This window comes from Carettochelys insculpta, chromosome 13, assembly GCF_033958435.1.
Source record: "Carettochelys insculpta isolate YL-2023 chromosome 13, ASM3395843v1, whole genome shotgun sequence".
Lineage (NCBI taxonomy): Eukaryota > Metazoa > Chordata > Testudines > Carettochelyidae > Carettochelys > Carettochelys insculpta.
Window position 1 is genome coordinate 27,792,959 of NC_134149.1, and position 14,808 is coordinate 27,807,766.

The following is a 14,808-nucleotide window of genomic DNA, read 5'->3' on the forward strand; positions in this document are numbered from 1 at the left end:
CGCGAGGGGCGGCGGGGCGTCCCCCTGCAGGGCGGGTGCGTCATAATACTGCCCCTTTGGAGCGGCGGGAGGACGGTCTCCATGGCAACGAGTCGGGGGGGCGGGGTAGCTCACGGCAAGAGTTGGGCTGCACGCTCCAGTCAGAGCCTCCCGTCCCCGCTCCGCCTCCTGGCCGCGAGGCCGCCTTTCCCAGCGCGGGCTGTGGGCACCCACCTGCTTGCGCGCTTCTGCTGGGGCCGGAGGGGTCCCTGCTTGCACATCCCGCCTGGAGCGGCCCAGGGCACTCTCAGCTGCTGCTCAGTCAGGGCCTAAGCGCTGCCACCCTCGGGAAACGCCTTTGGGTCCTAAGCCTGACAGTCCCCTGCTGCCACCCCTTTGTCCCTGCGCCCTGCCAAACCCAGCTCCCGAAGGGCCAAGCAATACAAAGGAAAACTGCTCCAGGGAAGGTTTTGGTCTCAAGAAGGAGAGGGGCCTGATACGCCATGAAGCCCACTAGGGACTGTGGTGTTACTGCTGAGTTTACGTGGGCGGCTGTGGGAAACCCTGGGGCAGAAACAGTAGGTAGGCGCAGGAGCCTTAGTTACGCACCAACACCATGTGCCTTTGCATAGCAGTTTGTCAAAACAATTTCAGTTCTGCCCCTCCCTACCCGGAGGATTCATTTTGTTCTGAGCCTTCGTCCAGCCCTGCCACCCACTCGCAATGTGCCTAGTGTCCTGTCTAAACAACTTTCCTCCCATGCAGGAGTGTTTTACGTTTATTTATATAGTGGCATAATTGTCCGTGGTATTTTATATTTGTCTGTGAAAATGAGGTTCCTGTCCTGACAAGATGACAGGACAAAGACGCCGCTCATTAACAATGATACTGCTCCGTGGCAAAATATTATTAGGGATGTATCCCATGCATGGTCAATTTGGGTCAATTTCACGGCAGGGTGATTTTAATTTGGTCAATTTTCTGGTGGAATGGTGGGGTCTGAACTCAAAAGAAGGTCATGGAGGGTTGCAAAGCTATTGTGGATGGGTGGGATCTCATCTGATTGCCACCCTCATTTCTGCGCTGGGTTCTGTCTGCTCCACAGCCTGAAGTTTCCTGCAGGAAGGAACGTTACCTGGAGGTGGGTTGGATCTATTCCCTCCTCCCAAAAGTGCCTGTGCAGGGGAGGAGGAAGTCCCATTCCCTCCCTGACCTGGTGAACTAGCAGCTGGAGCCTGATGTGTAGTAGCACCTGCCAGCTGGGGTGCCCCCCACGAAGCCCTGTCCCACCCTGCCCCATCTTCTCCCCTCCAATAGCTACATTTCCTAGGGAGGTCTGATCTCACAATTCATCATGCATTTTTCAGGGGTGTGAATTTGGGAAGGCTGGAAGTTTTATATAAGTAATCAGTATACACACACACATATAATAAGCAGCATGGCTGACAACAACCACTGTGGCAAGGTATGGGGAGGGCAGCTCAGCGACACAGTATGTGGGGTGCAGTTTCATGTCTCCAGAAGGAGCAGGACCAAGGGTAGCCAGCCCTTAGAGCCACTGGGAGTAAGGCCCTGCCTTCCCCCCACCAGCCCTCAGACACCATGTGGTGCAGTGGAGTGCACTCCTACAGCATTTCAAAGGGGCCTGGAGTGCCAGGCCACCACCGCAGCTACTACAGCAGTGGCGGTGGTCAGGAGCATTAGGCCCCTTTGCAAGGCCAAGACTATACATTTGTTCCCTTCCCTCCCTCCTGTTCCCCGGTTGGTGGTACTGATGATAAGTTACTAGGACACAAATAGATCAGACACCAATGAATAGTGGATGGCTCTAGCAAGAGTGGGTGGTAATCAAAAGGGCACCATGCTGCACAACTGCATAAAGGAGGGGGGAAATTGTGACAAAATGTATTTGTGGCACCCTTTCTCATGAAGGAATATCTAATGACCATGCAGGGCAGACAAGACTTTAGGGTTTAATGCCTCATGCGAAAGATCCTCATTGCTCAAACCACATGGAACTCCTGCTTTAGACTGATGAAAATCTGAGTCAATCCTGCTGGAATTTGACCCTATATTTACAGTACAATTTTCTTTTATATATATTAGAATTTTGCCTTTGACTTCAAATAAGAATGATCAAATCCTTTATAACCTTCTAACCTGTCTGGGTCTGCTGAGTGTGCCTATCACAAAATGTAATCTTTCCTCATTTTTGCCATGTAACCAGCTATGGATTTATTTCTCATTCCTAGCTTTTGCATGTCAGGAACTGGTTCAGCCAAAAAACAAAAAATCCATAGCACCACAGCACCAAAAACAAAGTTAGATTAATCTTGCTACAGGAAGGTATCACTGCTACATTCATTTTCCTTTTGCTGAAACTGTATACCCTGCACAAAGCCTAACCCTCATATACTCTATTTGAAATCTGGAATTTTATATTTTATCTGAATAATTTCTAGGATGATTTCTTTATGTTTAGTATTACTTGCCCAGATTGGCTTTGTCTCTCTCTCTCCTTCAGCATCTATTTTTCTTTGTCTGAGAGTGTGAATATTCTTGTTTTTCTTAATAAGACAGCAGAATTCCACAATGATAAAACTAAGAGAGGCAAGCACTTTTTCTAGATGTCGCCAGCACTTTATCTGGGTATCTTTATTGCATGTCTCATCTTGATCAGGATCGAATTTCCATGTTCTGCATAATTTGAGTTGGGTGTGCCTCAAGAAAGTTCGTCCATGGAAGCGTCCAAAATTATGAAGGCTTTCTGGAAATTTATCCAAATTTCTTGGAAAACTAAGGTGGAAATCTCATAAAATTCCTTCTGAGATTATTTGGCATTTCTACTGCCAGCCTATGCCTAAAATCATATGTAAAGTAATCATTTATCTCAATATTTCAGAACTTCTCCAACATGAAACTATTTTATACCAATGAATCTGATTAAATGTCATTAAGCACTTGCAATGAACAATAGCCCATGAAGAGGAATGTGAACATTAGGAAATTCATTTCTTTGAAACCTTACAGCCCCAAACTATTGTATCAATTAATACAGAGGATCTGACTTTAACCTGAAAGATCTACAAGGCCACCTCTTTGCATGTTGAACACAAAACTATTGGTGAATCAGATAATTCCACTAGGCACTGGCTCCACTTTCCTTCAAATTATCCCACTTTGTTGGCTCCAGCCAATCCTAGAGTTCGTAAAATCCAACGATAATTACATTAGTGTCTCATCTATTTTTTTCACAATCACGATTATCTTTGGTTTTCTTTTTACCAAATACCTTAATTTCTGGTTTTACTGGTATTTACTCTGAGAGCATCTTTATCACTTTGAAATTCAAGAGAATCTAAATTGTCCCTTTAAGCCAACTGGTGTTTGTGCTATTAGAGAAGCATTGCAATATAAAGACATAAAACCAAATTTATTATGCATTGTAGGTCAATAGCTTTGCTGCTTTTGTGACTCATTCTCTTTGGCATCATCCACAGTAGGATACGAACTTAGTTTCCCTATGACTGTAACAATTGTCAATATCTAAGTTCTGCCATCACTACGGAGAACAGTCTCTCTCCATCGTCTTTAGAGCCCCCTTTCAGGAAGTTGAAGGCTGCTATCAAATTGTCCCTCAGTCTTTTCTTCTGCAAACTAAATAAGCCCAAATGTCTCAGCCTCTCCTCATAGGTCGTGTGCTCCAGCCCCTTAATCATTTTTGTTGCCCTCTGCTGGACACTCTCTAATGTGTCCACATCCTTTCTATACTGGGGAGCCCAGAACTGGATGCCATACTCCAGATGTGGTCTTAGCATTGCCGAGTACAGGGGCATAATAACCTCTCTAGATCTGCTGGAAATGCTTCTCCTAATGCAGGTCATTATTGTCTAGCAGCATTGCCAACACATCCTCTGCTTACTGGTCTTACAGCACGGAGCATTGAGGGCCAGAACTGGTAGCTGTAAACAAACTTCATGGGACCATGGGAAACTTGGGCACACGCATGATAAGTGGGCATACAGCTAACTAAAATCATGCTGGATGACGGATGCTACACTAGAGAGGTTCAACCTTGTCTTTAAACACTTTGCTGGACAGGACCCTCATTGGACTTTTAGGTCTCAGTCTGCTTATTCAATCACTATGGAATGGGCCAGGCCTGCCAAGGGTGGGGGCAAAAGTGGCAATTGCCCTCAGGCTCGGCTTTTCAAAGGTGCCTGGAACTCCAGCTGCCAGCGCTGCCAAAGTAGCAGTGGTGGTGGCAGCTGGAGCTCTGGGCCCCTTTCAATTGCTGGTCTGGTGCAGCACAGCTCTGGCTGCACATAGCTTGGAGGGAGTGAGGGGAGGGGAGGCCAGCACTGTGGTCCCAGTAACGCTGGAATACCCTAGACCCCACCCCTTCTGCCACTGACCCTGTCCCTTCTGGGGTGCAGAGGTGGCCCCCCCTCCCACCTTGCCACAGGGCCCACAGTGGCTCTTGATGGCGCTGGAACTGGCATCTCTAATGCTCATTACATATGCACTGGTTATTTTTTCTCATAGCGCTGTACAGTGCCCAACAGAAGGGGGGTTAGGTGCTCTAGGTGCTTCCACAAAGCAACTAATGAATCATTAACACCATTTGCAAACGTAAGATGTAGTTATAATTTAAAAGTCTTTAGAAGTGGAATAATTAGTAAAATGTTAAACCATGATTAATTTGCATATGTCCATTGCTGAAAATTAAAGGGACACTAGTAAGCTTAGCCATGAAAGTTCCCTATAGATTTGCGACAAAGAAATAAGTCTGAATAAACACGGAGCGTTCAGTCGCTTTATCTAGACATTTGAGATTTCACCTGCCTTCGCCTTCCATCCTTTTCCATTGCTCTTCCCAGAGTTTTTCCTCTTTGTCTTTCCTGGTTCATCCCCTCACTCTGTCAATTCTGCCACTCTCCGTTAATTCCCTAACCAGTTCCCGAAACTCCCGAAATCAGCTATTTCGATGTTGGCTGCACGTGTAGACGTAGCCTAAGAGTCCCAGTAAACTTTCCATCCGTATTTTTAGAATCTGAAATCAGTCATGCTGAAGGCTGCCCATGTAAGCTATTTGCAATGTTGCTGTAGCCATGTTGGTTCCAGGGTATGAGGAGAACAAAGAATGTGAGACAATGTCTTTCTCTGGACCTATTTAGTTGGTGAAAGAGATAAGCTTTAAACTTTAGAGACACCTGAATATGAGTTCGCTGTAAGCTCAAAATCTTGCCCTTCTTCCCAACCGAAATCTTGTTCAACAAAAGCTATTACTCAACTACATTATCTTTAAAGAAGCTATTCAATTAAGTTATGATTGCGGTGAATCTGACCTATTGCTTTCCCGCTGCAGCTGTAACTATTACGGAGGATACCTGTTTCCAGTGCTTCATTAGTGCCAAGAGTTTGCTAGGAGCTTTAGGCTTGACAGTTCATAGCCCTGGCACCTCTGGACTTCTTGCATGCGTTATGAATGTAAAACAATTGCTGGAGCCCCAGCACCTAATTGCTTGAGCTGGGCACTTTTTCATCCCAAGTTAAGCACTGCCTATTTCTGTATACTAATTACTCAGTGTCATTCACTCCACCTTATTCCCATTACTGGTTGGAACATTTTTCTTTGTTGTAGTGGGAGTAGATTAATATTTTTGGCAAAAGCTTGATTATTATTTTAATGCATTTGTGGACTTAATTTGCACTGATCCTCTCCTCAGAAAATATTGTAGGTTTCTTTTGATTGTTATGGAAGCACAACAGAAAGGAAAGTTAGAGAGAAAGGAACCTATTTACATTTAGGAGAAAGTCACTGGAGTCCATTTTCTCTATACCAGTGTGGAATTGTTTACCAGAAAGGCAAGTTTGAAGGAGACTCAGAAGAAGAAGTGGTTACCGATTAAGCAACAGGGTGAAAAAACAAATTCTCTAATGACTGTGTTCAGACTGAAGACTGAATAGGAGCTCTGCTGCCCACACAGCAATTGACTCACAAGATAAAACTCCACAAGAGATTCCAAAACTCCCATAAGTGTGCAGAGCAAGCAGCAACTAGGAAGATAACAGAGTCAATTTGGCCTTGGAGGTATTTCTAATGAAGCCATTGGAATTTCATTAGAGTTGAGTTAATTTTAGAGTCTCTTTTTGCAATTCAAAATAAACATTGTTAATATTATTCTTAGAGGAGACCCAAGAAACACCAAAAGATCAAGATCTTTCCTGCTGAACTGACCAGATACACATTGGTAGACATGTATTGTTTATTTACCTTTGCACTGACAGGCGTCTTCTGAGGTGTCCCTTTTTTCCTCTCGTTTACATCTCACCCCTACAACCACCCTCAATGGCTCCATGCTCCCACAGTTCTCCCTCTGGCTGAAGCAGTGCGAACATGGCTCACTCCATGGCTTGTCAACACCATTCTGTGTGTTGGCCAGGATGGGGGTTACTCTAGACTGACGCCAAGTGTCTCTCCACACCCTGACCCAAGGGCTGACCAAAGGACTATCCTCTTGGATTCCGTAAAAAGGAAAGAGAGTGGAATTAATCCCACCCCTTTATCCTTGGTCTTCTTTTTGTTCCTTTTACTTTACCAACTGCAATTTGGTGTCTCACCTTTAGCCCAGAGAGTGGTTACTTTTTTTAACTACTGCCCAAGTCACCCAGAATGTGACACAAACAAGTGACAAGACCCACATTCTACCACTGCTGGTATTTGCAATTTCCAGCCTCTCTTGTCTACAAAAGGAGAATTACAATTACTTGATTTTGGTTTACCTGCAAGCCTAGAAAGGGGAAATCCACACTCATCCCTATATGGCTGCATATGCTGTAAGACCACTGTACATAGTTTGTGCTTGCCTACAAGCTGGCAGAGCAGCACTAGTTAACTTTCTGACCATAGACAAAACTTTACAAGAAGCCTGAGTAACAAGACTTCTCATTTAGTCTGATTCTTGTATCTCCAAGTTTGCTGCATAATGCTGCTTATTTTGCGCATTGTGTAGCTATCCCTGTCAATATGGCATTAATGATGAATGTATAGGTCTGCAACACACAATAAATCCCCATATACAAATACAGTTGAAAAAAGTCTATCAAGTAGCCCATTCTGTAAAGTTTGTGACATGAAGCCAGTGAGCTGGAGAAATTTGCAGAACTGACATGAAACATTTAGGAGAGCCTATTAAGCATTTCAGTAGAGTTTTGTCAGCCGTGCTGAACTATATTTTAACTAAAAGGATATAGTTTAATGGAAAATATATCCTACAGATATATAATTCTGTTAACATGAATAAATTCCCTTCAAGATGCAGTATATGTTACTAACAATTTTGCAAATATCTCCAGTTAATTTTTGGGTAGATTTTCCCACAAAATGGTTGAAAAAAAGTAAGCACATTTTAGGTATCATACAACTACAATCAATTTATAACTTTTTTAAAGACTATTTTTCATTTTATGGACAATCTACCTTATACATTTCAGTCCATTAATGCTTCCTTATTCATATTGCACCCTCAGTTTATTGCAATCAGTTATACTACGTTTTTGCTTTGTGAAAGGATCTGCTCCTGCAGAATAAGAAACGCTTACAGAAAATGAAGGGTTATCCTTCTCAGCTCATGTGGGCTTTAGATTACAGGTGTCTTTTTGTATTTAATCTGTTTTAAACCTGAAATGTCAAAAATAGAAATACCACAGAACACCTGTCATAACAGCAGTTTACAGTGCAACCATTTTCAGTTAAAAGGATTTGTCATTTTTCAGCTACATGTAGTAAAAAAAAGTTGCACGTGAGTTGCATACCTTCTGTTAAGGAACAGAACATACCAGGGCTTCACTGTGGTGTGATATTTATCATCATGAGTGAAGAGACTCACAACACTCTATGAGCAGCAAAGCCACAACAAAGTTCTCAGATTTCTGTTCATGAGTAAAGTTAACAGCTGCCTAAGACCTAAGCTACCACTCATGGCTTAGGTTTCCTATCTGCAGTGCATATGGGGAAGAACAGGTCTTTTGCTGTTTTGTTTGGAAAATAAGGCTGTGTGTGCTTCCAGTTGCAGAGGAACTTAAACTTATCTCTTCATAATTTTAGGCCACAAAGTTTAGTGCAAGAGGAAGTGTTTTGAAACCATATGGTACCTGATAAGGATACAGGAAGTTGCTTGTGGTATCTTAATTTTGTGTTAAGAGAAATCTCTTCATAGAATTTGTTTTCCTGCTTATGAGCCACCTGGTGATTTAAGTCTATGATGAGCCCCTCCAATGCTGTCTTGAAAGGTGTTGCATCTCCAGCAGAAGACATAGTGCATAATATTTAGGTTTTTGAGGGCACAGAATTAGAAAAATCTAAAGTATTCTTACAGTTTGTTTCCATCATACTTCTGCATAAATACCCAGGTTCACGAAAGCATCTCTACTAAGGACATCACTTGAGCACATATGTCAGTTTCCTTTAAGTCGTTGTTAAGGACATGATTAAACGTTGTCCTGAGTTGAGGCCAAAAGACAGAATGTGTATGTACTTTGCAGAGCTATGTGATCTAGTAGACTAGTATAGCTAGGAATTCTGGGGTTCTAATCTCACCTCCGTCAGTGATTGGCTGTCTATTCTTCAGCAAGTCACTTAATTGCCTCTTAGACAAAATTAATCTCCAGGGCCGAATTTGGCTTAGGTTACCATGGGTATGTATTATGCAAATATATGCCATGATCAGACCAGCCATTCTGAGAATGAAGTAATCAAATGTGAAGGCTCAAATTACAATATTATCACAGCCATCACTTAATAGCGGAGCCTGTAATTAAAATACATTTAAAAAGAGTGCTCCTGGTAATAGGGCTGAGTCACTACTTTATGTACTCTGCCTAATATTTGTCAAAAGATACTAAGGGTTGACATATATTATTTAACTAGAGGCCCTGTGCTGGGTAGTGCAGGGATGTGTTTGACGAGCAGGAGCGCAGGAGATAATGACAATGCCTCCCATAGCTTCAGGGTTTGTGTGGGAGTGCCGCTCTATACTACCCCTTAATTTGGTGCAGAATGTGGTCTCTCCTCTGATATAATTTACTCTTCTTTCATATCTTTACCCATTTAAAACCAATACCCATTGATGATTCTAACAATCAGATTTTAATGTGGGTCTTTCCATTTTGGTGTTAGTGCTGAATTTTCTTATCTACCAGGGAGCTCCTTTTATCAAATGATGACTGTTGATAAATGCAAAGTAATGCACACTGGAAAATGTAAACCCAACTATACATATATAACAATGGGGTAAAAATTAGCTGTTGCCACTCAAGAAAGGGACGTTGGAATCATTGCAGACAATTCTCAGAAAGCATCCACTTAATATGTATTGGCAGTCAAAAACGCAGACAGAATGTTGGGAATCTTTAAGGGGTTAGATAATAAGAGAGAAGATATCATATTGCCTCTATATAAATCCATGGTATACCTACATTTTGAATATTGCATGCAATATTGCATGTCTGGTCGCCTCAGCTCAAAATATATATATTGAAACTGGAAAAGACTCAGAAAAGGACAACAAAATGATTTGGGGTTTGGAATGGCTGCCATATGAGGAGAGATTAATGAGACGAGGACTTTTCATCTTGGAAAAGAGGCAGCTGAGGAGGTATGTGATAGAGATCTATAAATTTATGACTGGTGTAGAGAAAGTAAATAAGGAAGTGTTATTTACTGCTTAGCATAAGACAAGGGATTGCCAAATGAAATTAACAAACAGCAGGTTTAAAACAAGGAAAAGGATGTATTTTTTCACACAACACACAGTCAAGCTGTTGAACTTCTTGCCAAACAAAGTTGTGAAGGTCAAGATTATAACACGTCTATCAATGGCTATTTGCTAGGTTAGGTTGGAATGGTGTCTCTAGGTTCTGTTTGCAAAAAGATGGGATTGAGAGGCAGAAGATGGATGCCTTGATTATTTGTTCTGTTCATTCCCTCTAGGAGACCTGGCATTGGCCACTCTTAGAAGACAGGATATTGGGCCAGATGGACCTCTGCTCTGACTCCATATGGCTGTTCTTACGTTCTTATATAAATCTGTAGAAGCTGTGCCAAGCTGAATGTTGGATCACTCTTTGCCTTGTTAAATTACAGCTTCTCTGTGGCATCCATTCCTCTGAATTTACTGTATTTTGCTGATTTGTTTCACAATCTAAACCAGGAATCAGCAACCCCCAGCCCAGGTGCCAAGAGTGACACACCCTGATTTTCATCAGCATATGAGGCCGGAGCTCAGTCACGCCCCACCTCCCCCACACAGCTGGGAGCTTGCTCAAAACCAGTCTGCCCATGGATTAACAGAAGACCAGCTAATGCTACCAACCATCACCTAAATGGTAAAGCTCTGTATCTTAATTTATTTATAAGTGAAACTGTTTTAAGTAGGCCTATTAGTAATATTAAAAAGTATCACCGGCACTCGGGCTGTACAGAGAAGTCAAAACATCAAATTTTGGCACTGCCTCAGAAGGGTTGCTGACCCCTGATCTAACCCATACTTTTAAATATAGGATTTTACATGTACATAATTCAGTACAAAAATCTTGTATTTAAAGGTGTATAATCTAAATTCATTGGTCCCTAGAGTGCCACAGGATTGCTTATTGAAGTGTGCATGTAGATACACACCCTTTCTGCATTTTTTGCAAGATTCCATATGCATACATTATATGGTCAGGTTTGAACTCCTAGACAATTTCAGAGTCAAAGACCATACAGTGTATTTTATACAAGTTCCCTGTGTCTACAAAAGACCCTTCCTTTCGGAAGGGGCATGTTAATGAGCAGGTTCGAAAGATGCTAGTGAGGCGCTACCATGAATATGCAGCACTTCATTAGCATAATGGCGGCCGCAGCGATTCGAAAGTGCGGCTTTTGAATCACGTGCTGCCCGTGGAGATGGGGACCTTCCAAAAAGACCCGCCCCGGTTTTTGAAAGTCCCTTCTACCTAACACCAGATAGGAAGAAGGGGCTTTCGAAAACTGCGGGGGGGGTCCTTTCGGAAGGTCCCCATCTCCCCGGGTGGTGCACAATTCGAAAGCCTCACTTTTGAATCGCCGTGGCTGCCATTATGCTAATGAGGCTCTGCATATTCATGGAAGCCCCTCACTGGCATCTTTCAAACCCGCTCATTTACATGCCCCTTCCGAAAGGAAGGGGCTTGTGTAGACCCAGCCCTTATGTCTGGATAAACAATACGGTTTTCTTTTTGGCTTACGACTTTGATGACATGAGGCATATGTCATCTTTACTTAGTCACTATACCACGATATAGAACCAGACTGTGTTTTGCCCTTACCTACTATGGCTATGCAGTGGGGAGAAAGTATGCAAATAGATGTCCCATCCACTGTAGAGCCTACCTAAGGGTCAGGCATAGTTTTAATCCCCACCTCCTAAGCAAAGAGACCATGCTCCCTCCCTACACTTCTTTGGACCCCAGAGTGCTTGGAAGAGGCTGGGCAATGCCCCCGCTCCTCCAGACAAGTTTTCAGAGCACAAGTGTGGTAGGAGGAATGAGCTACACGTGTGATGGGGTGGACTAGAGGCCATGCTTTCCCTGTTTGCTGCTCTGCACCACTTCTAACGTCATGACCTGCATATGCAGCACAGCTGAGCAAACAGAAAATGCACAGACTGTACAAAATGCAGAGCTATTTCTGTTGAGATTTATTGCCGCTGTATGCAGGCAAACTCACGCAGGTATTGCATTCTTGAAGTTTTGCTAGCATTTTAGCAACGTATTTGGATAAAAGTGCATTGGCAGAACTCCATGTTTCACACGTAAATAATTTGCATTGATTAATCCCGTTTGTTGTCCTGGAGATCTACTAGTTCTAAAGAAAGTACCATATAAGGGTGATGGAAAGTTTGTGATTTTCAGTCTCTGCAAGGATTTCATCATCACAAAATGCTTCCAAGCTCCCAAAAGATAGCAGCTGTGTTGTAATATTTTCTGCTGTGGTTAACCCTCAGATAAACAGGGAGTCAAATTCTGCCCTGATGTGCCCCAGAGAGAACAAAAAGGCCTTGAAATTTGCACAGATTTGGAGGGATTCATTGTAGATACAGGGCTATTTGTTCAAAGACTTTGACTCTCTGCACTGGCTCCAGGGTTTCTGAGGCTCTCTAAAGCCACTGGCAGTGTGGCTTTATTAGAGTTATTACCAGCCTGCAGCTGTTCTGGGTATACAGCAAGGACTCCACAGCCCAGGGAGGCTCAGAAGGAAAGTTAATGTCGTCAAATCATCATTTTCCTCAAATTCTCCAGAAGACGTTTGGGGCAGATTAGTCTCGGAGGAGTAGCCGAGTTAGTCTGTAGCTTCATGAACAACAGGCAGTCCTGTAGCACCTTAAAGACTAACAAATTTATTAGGTCATGACCTTCTGTGGGTCAGACCCACATTTGTTAGTCTTTAAGATTCTACAGGACTGCTTATTAATTGAAGAGGATTGCGTATCACTTTACTGTACCCTTCTATGCCTTTCCCAAACAAGGGTTTTCAGATTTATGGGAGGCATTCTTTCCCAGAGGATCCATCTAAGTGTTTTTTTTTTCATATCCTGTCCTTGACCTGCTGATATCATGTTATCCTGAATCCTAAACCTCTATCATGGATACTGTATTCACATATCACCACTCTGCTGCTGCTTGCTGGACCTGTCTTCTAAGCATATGTTACAGGTTGAACCTCTCTTGTCTGGCATTCTCTGGACCTGACCAGTGCCAAACGAGAGAAGTTGCCAGGCCCTGAGAGGTCAATATTGTCTAGCACATTATCAACACTTCCACTGCTTATGTGCTTTTAGAAGACATTTGGGGTAAATTGAAGCTAAATAACAACACAGAACACTGAGAGCCAGGACTAGTGGCTGGAAACAAACTTTATGGGAACACAGGAAACTTGGTTACCCTCATGATAAGTGGTCATCCAGCTAATTAACGCCATGCAGGATTATGGATATTGCTGGATGAGAGAGTGCTGAGGTAGAAAGGTTCAGATTGTACTGATTCATGCTGGCTTATCCTGATCCTATGAGAGAGCTGACTGCTATCTTTTCTAGTGCCATGGTGTCCAACATGCTAGCCACTAGCCACATGTAGCTGTTGGGCTGGTTGAGTGAGGATAAATGGCTTGAACAATTAATATATTTTCAGAATAAGGTGGTTAATTCTCTTCAAAACTGGTTGGACACCACTTTTCTAGTGCTTGCTCATCATACACAGCACAGTTCTATGCTTTTTATTATGGAGGAGTCCTCTAGGACAGTGCTTTTCAATGTGGACCCTGGGGGGTGCACCAAGGTCTTCCAGGGGATACATCAACTCATCTAGATATTTGCCTAATTTTACAACAGGCTACATAAAAACCACTAGAAAAGTCATTACAGTCTAAAAGTTCATTCAGACAATGATTTGTTTCTGCTTCTTCATATGCCTTATGCTGAAATGTAAGTACACTATTTCTATTCCAATTCGTTTGTTTGATAATAAGGTGGTAAAAAGTCAGCATGTTTTCGGTTGTAGTCTTCTGTGATAGTTTTGCATGTTTTTGTAAGCAAGTAGTTTTTAATGGAGGTTTAATTTGGTGGTAGGAAAAACTAATCTGACTTCTGCAAAGGGTACAGTAATTGGGAAAGGTTGAATGCCCCTTGTTTCAACACCTCAAATTACTTACGACTATGTTTCTCAACTGGTGGTACTCGTGATTTCTTTGGAAAATCATGGGAGACAGGAGAGATTCCAGAAGACTGGAAAAGGGCAACTATAGTGCCCATCTATAAAAAGGGAAATAAGAATAACCCAGGAAACTACAGGCCAGTCAGCTTAACTTCAGTGCCAGGAAAGATAATGGAGCAGGTAATTAAAGAAATCATCTGCAAGCACTTGGAAGGTGGTAAGGTGATAGGGAACAGCCAGCATGGGTTTGTAAAGAATAAATCTTGTCAAACTAATCTGATAGCTTTCTTTGATAGGATAACGAGCCTTGTGGATAGGGGAGAAGTGGTAGATGTGGTCTACCTAGACTTTAGTAAAGCATTTGATACGGTCTCTCATGATATTCTTATAAAAAAAAAAAAACTAGGCAAATACAGTTTAGATGAGGCTACTATAAGGTGGGTGCATAACTGGCTGGATAACCATACCCGGAGAGTAGTTCTTAATGGTTCTCAATTCTGCTGGAAAAGTATAACAAGTGGGGTTCCACAGGGGTCTGGGTTAGGACCGGTTCTGTTCAATGTCTTCATCAATCATTTAGATATTGGCATAGAAAGTACACTTATTAAGTTTGCAGATGATATCAAGTTGGGAGGGGTTGCGACTATTTTGGAGGATAGGGTCATAAATCAAAATGAGCTGGATAAATTGAAGAAATGGTCTGAGGTAAACAGGATGAAGTTTAATAAGGACAAATGCAAAGTGCTCCACTTGGGAAGGAACAATCAGTTTCACACGTACAGAATGGGGAGAGACTGTCTAGGAATGACTACAGCAGAAAGGGATCTAGGGATTATAGTGGACCACAAGCTAAATATGAGTCAACAGTGTGATGCTGTTGCAAAAAAAGCAAACATGATTCTGGGATGCATTAACAGGTGTGTTGTGAACAAGACACAAGAAGTCATTCTTCTGCTCTCCTCTGCGCTGGTTAGGCCTCAGCTGGAGTATTGTGTCCAGTTCTGGGCACTGCAGTTCAGAAAAGATGTGGAGAAACTAGAGAGGGTCCAGAAAAGAGCAACAAGAACGATTAAAGGTCTAGAGAATGTGACGTAT